At 45.9% G+C, this 5,208-nt stretch overlaps 1 non-coding gene across 1 annotated transcript; it reads left to right on the top strand.

Annotated features, from left to right (window-relative positions):
- The first annotated feature begins 4,168 nt into the window (after positions 1-4,168).
- On the top strand, positions 4,169-4,259 carry LOC118649315. Its single transcript, XR_004965596.1, has one exon. It is a non-coding gene; the product is annotated as a small nucleolar RNA SNORD88 (small nucleolar RNA).
- Positions 4,260-5,208: the final 949 nt, after the last annotated feature.

The raw sequence follows: 5,208 nt of genomic DNA, 5'->3' as shown, positions 1-5,208 counted from the left end.
CCAACAAATCGGGAATCGTCCGAGACAAGATCAAGAAGCTCCAGGAGGATCTAGTCAAGAGGAGGAAAGAACTGTCTGACAACCCCTTATGGAGCAGCTTCAACGGACTCCTCCCCTATCTACTTCCCCTTTTGGGGCTACTACTTGGACTTATACTAATGTTAACTATAGCCCCCTGCATTTTTAGGTCGATAGCTAACATGATTCAAGCCAGGACTCAGGACCTTAAGATCCTTGCTCTCTGTGTCCAGTACCAAAATCGCGCTATGGACGAGGAGAGTGAGAGCGAATCAAAGGTTTGATTCCCCCCCCCCCCCGTAAGAGGAGTGGGGAATGAGATAGAAATCGCAGGGTGGAGGGCTCAGCCAGGGTGGAAAAGTACTGAACATAGCTTGTAACTTGAATCAGACATAGGGGAAGACCAGATTTGAAAAACAAGTCAAGATAAGGGTGCCGTCTGGGGAATGAAGGAAGTTGAGCAAAGCCTGTCAGGGAGAAGAATAGCTTTAGCAAAACAGCAGGAATTCTGCCAGAGTGGCATCTGGGGAAAGAAGGAAGCTGGGCAAAGCCTGAAAAACAGCAGGAATTCCGCCTGGCCCTCACCCGGGGGGTGGGCTGTTAGTTCAGTAGCCAAACAATAGGAATAGGACAGATCAGCCAAGGTCGGGAGGGGTGATAAAAGGAGGGACTGCCCCTCCGCCCTTCGCCTGGCGATTGCCTGCTGCTGTGTCAGCTACGGCAGGGGCCCAGATTCTAATCTGTAATCAATAAATGCTTGCTTGCTCTAACTAATTAGAAGTCGGTGGTCTGTCTCTGGGGAACTCGCTCCGTAACACCGGGGGATGGGTTCTAGGAATCAGGATTTTAAAAAGATTCCCCGGTGACTAATGTGCAGCCAAGGTTGAGAACCGCTGCCTTATGGCCTTGGATTTGGGCTTCTTGGCTGCTGGGCAATGGCTCACCCCAGGCTACCGGCTGTGAAGCTCATTTCCCATCTCCCCCACCAAACCACCATGTCCCAAGTGGGAAGATTTTTCTCATTCATTCATCATTGGCATTGCCGTCTTTTCGCCACTGCCCCATACGTTTCTTTTTTTTTTTTCATGCCACCTTTTCACTTTTTTTTTTTCAGAGAGAAAAGGGAGAGGGAGAGATAGAAATATCAGTGCCTCCTGAGCGCCCCCTACTGGGGATCGAGCCCACAACCCAGGCATGTGTCTGACCAGGAATCCAACTGACCTCCTGGTTCATAGGTTGACACTCAACCACCGAGCAACACCGGCCAGGCCCTAATTGTCTTTTGAGGGGCAGATGCTCTTCACCCTAAGTGCCCTTTGAGAGGGAATTTCTGGGAAAGCATGGAGGGAGGGAGGTGCCAGCTGGACGTGGGTATGGGGGGCAGGGGAGATAGTGTCTCTGTCTTTTTTTGTTGTTGAAAGTGTTACATACAGGTGTACTGGTTAACCGGATTTTTTTCAGTAGATGGAGTTACACATGGGTTGCTATATATGCAATTTGATACGTATGCTATTTGGCATTGACAGCAAGCTTCAAACCTTCCTATGTCAAATTTTCTGAAGGTGTTAACATAGATTTTTTACACTTAAAAATGTCGAATTTCGTGCCAAAAAAAGAGCATTTGGGAGAAGTTTTAATTCATTATTTTGAACAGAAAAGTGCTGCTCAAAGTTGTATACTTTGGGAAGCTTATGGTGAACATGCTCCATCTCAAGATACTTGTGAATGCTGGTTTAAACGCTTTAACACATTGTATGCGGGAAATGTATTTATACTTTTTATGTTGACTGGTGGTAGAGTGGGGGACACGTATTAATATGTTTTTTATAGACTAGCGGTAGAATGCAGGTAACGTATAAATACGTTTATTTTTATACTTTTTTATTGCTCTAAAGGGATGCTAACATGAAGATATACGAATTCCAAAGGACAAAATTTGGGTCTCTAACACATACAATGGTGAATTATGTATGTACTTCCAGGTATAACGGTAATCTATTCAACTGCGTAGAGTCATCCCTTCACACAATTCCAGTATTTGTCTTTAAAATTTAAGAAAAATAATTCAGTATACATTTTATAGTAAATCACAAAAAGTTTCATTGAAAAAAAATATGCAAAACTAAAGTTATCGTAATTTTACTGAATGTTGCCATTTGCGCAAAAAAATTAGCAAAAATGGCCTGCGCCACCTGTTAGCGCGCGATGAAAACTACCCGCAAACAATGTGTTAAAAGTGATGATTTCGATGTGAAAGATAAAGAACATCCTGGTCAACCAAAAAAGTTTGAAGACCAACAATTACAAGCCTTATTAGATGAAGATGTGTGTCAAACTCAAAAATAACTTGGAGAAAGATTAGACATTCCTCAGCAAACAATTTCCGATTATTTACAAGCAATGGGAAAGATTTTAAAGGAAGGAAAATGGATGCCACATCAACTGAACGAAAGACAAATGGAAAACCTGAAAAGTCATCAGTAAAATGCTGCTTCGGCGGCACAAAAGAACGTCTTTTTGGCATCGAATTGTGACTGGCAGTGAAAAGTGGATTTATTTTGAGAATCCCAAATGCACAAAATCATGGGTTGATTCAGGTCAACCATTGACTGCAAGGCCAAATCGCTTTGGAAAGAAGACAATGCTCTGCGTTTGGTGGAATCAGGAAGGTGTGGTGTATTATGAGCTTCTAAAACAAGGTGAAACTGTTAATACTGATCAATACCGACAACAAATAATCAATTTGAACCATGCTTTGATCATAAGACGATCAGCATGGGCCAGAAGATATGGCAAAGTAATTTTGCTTCATGATGACTCACCATCACACACTTCAAAACCAGTTAAAGACATGTTAAAAGATCTTGCTGGGCCCTAACCTGTTTGGCTCAGTGGATAGAGCGTTGGCCTGGGGACTGAAAGTTCCCAGGTTTGATTCTGGTCAAGGGCATGTATCTTGGTTGCAGGCACATCCCCAGTAGGAGGTGTGCAGGAGGCAGCTGATTGATGTTTTTCTCTCATCGATGTTTCTACCTCTCTATCCCTCTCCCTTCCTCTCTGTAAAAAAATCAATAAAATATATTTTAAAAAAAATAAAAAAGATCTTGCCTGGGAAGTATTAACCACCCGCCGTATTCACCAGACCTTGCTCCTTCAGATTACCTCTTGTTCCGATCGATGGCACACACTTTCTGAGCAGCACTGCAAAACGTATGAAGAAGTGAAAAATTAGGTCTCTGAATGGTTTGCCTCAAAACAAGAAAAGTTCTATTAGAATAGTATCCACAAATTATCGGAAAGACGGGAGAAATGTGTAACTAGCGATGGTTATTATTTTGAATAAAGCACTTTTGATGTTTCTGTTGAAATTACGTGTTTTGATTACAAAATCTGCATTATTAACCAGTACACCTGTTCCCTTTTCCTCCCCATTGATCCTCTCCAGCCTGTCCCTTGTCTGTCCGTCCCCCCAAACCCTCACCACCCCATTGTCTGTGTTCATGGGCCATGCATATGTGCATTCAAGTGGACAGCATATTTCTATACAAAACTCGGATTTAAGGGTTTCTGCTTGATAAAGAGTAGCTCAAAATAGGAAGTGCTTGCCCTGTTTCAGTACTTTTGAGAACTCACCAGATCCTCCCAGATCCTGATGGCAGGCATTTAACTTTTTCTGATTCAGAAGGTTCTGGTATAGCTGCTTCCCCAGGTTAAGAAGCAAGGAATGGTGATGCAGGCCTGGCCCAGAGCTGGATGCTTTGGGGAGCTGGGTGGGAAAGCAGGCCTGAGGTGTGGGCAGAGCACGTGCAGGGATGTGCTCATCGGACCCACCTTGGAGCTGAGCCAAGGGGACACCTTTATCTCATTGGATTCTGCCAACAGCCTGTCTGCAAGGCGAATCTATCCCCATTTTCAACAGTGGGGCTTAGGTCAGGTGCTGCAGGTCATACAAGTAGTGTGACACCCAGGGATAAGCCACTGAGGTGTCAATGAGATACAGTGTCAGAAGGCAGGCGATGGGGGTTCTCTTGTTGCAGCTCAGGGCCATGTATTAGTCATTTTTCCTGCCTGGATCTTTGCGTTCTTGTCTGTGTTGTCCCCTTAGGACTATAGGCAAGTCGCTCTGGGGCCTGGGTGAAGAGGGAGACTAGGGTCCCCATGATGTCCAGCACTGGGCTCTGACCTCACCTGAGGACATGGTGCCCCCTGGGATCTTTGACACCCAGGAGTCTGAGGGGCCCTGGCTCTGGGGAGGGATGCATGGGGGACCATGGTTGCCCTGCACCCCGCTGACTGCTTTCCCTCCCTACTCCTTTCTGCAGGTGGTTCCTCCAGGAGTCAACAGCCGCCCCCATCCTTCTTGGTAAGAACAGAAGTATCTTCTTAATAACTCCATAATAATCATGTTAAGCTTCTAATGTTACAAATTTCTAGTTGAAAAGACCTAAATTGTGGTGATGTTGGTATAATGAGAGGTGCTGAGCACCCACTCTGAGCATGCACAGTGCTCTGCACTTGTTCCTTCAGACCTCAGGAGCCCAGTGAACTGGCTCGTTTGTTCCTGTTCCACAGCTGAGGACCTGCACGTATAGAGACTCTGATTTTCCTATGCCCCTCTCCTTTTTGAAAAGGGGAAAGGGCCTTATTTCTGCAACCTTCATGCACATGGGGGTGCTCTCTGTTTGCCTCTTCCCTGTAGCTAAGTCGGCAGAACCAACGAGGTTGGCTTTTGCTGTTGTTAATCCTCACCCAAGGGTATTTTTCCATTGATGTTTTTTTGGGGAGTGGAAGGTAGAGGGAGAGACACATCAATTGGTTGCCTCCCACACTACTCTGACCTGGACTGGGGATTGAGTTTGCAACCGAGGTACATGCCCTCGACTAGAACCAAATCCAGGACTCTTCAGTCCATGGGCCAACACTCTAACCACTGAGCCAAACCGGCTAGGGCAGTGGCCAGGAAACTGGCTTGCGAGCCACATGCGGCTCTTTGGCCCTTTGAGTGTGGCTCTTCCACAAAATACCATGTGCGGGCGCGTAAGTACAGTGCGATTGAAACTCCGTGGCCCATGCACAGAGGTCGGTGTTCAGCGTGGGCAAGTCTTATTTTGAAGAAGTGGCATTAGAAGAAGGGGTGGGTGTCGGTCGGTCAGGCGATGGGAGACGCCGCGCAGGCGGACTGCGGGATAC

Source organism: Myotis myotis, unplaced genomic scaffold, assembly GCF_014108235.1.
Source record: "Myotis myotis isolate mMyoMyo1 unplaced genomic scaffold, mMyoMyo1.p scaffold_m19_p_28, whole genome shotgun sequence".
Lineage (NCBI taxonomy): Eukaryota > Metazoa > Chordata > Mammalia > Chiroptera > Vespertilionidae > Myotis > Myotis myotis.
This window is presented reverse-complemented; position numbering and strand designations above follow the sequence as displayed.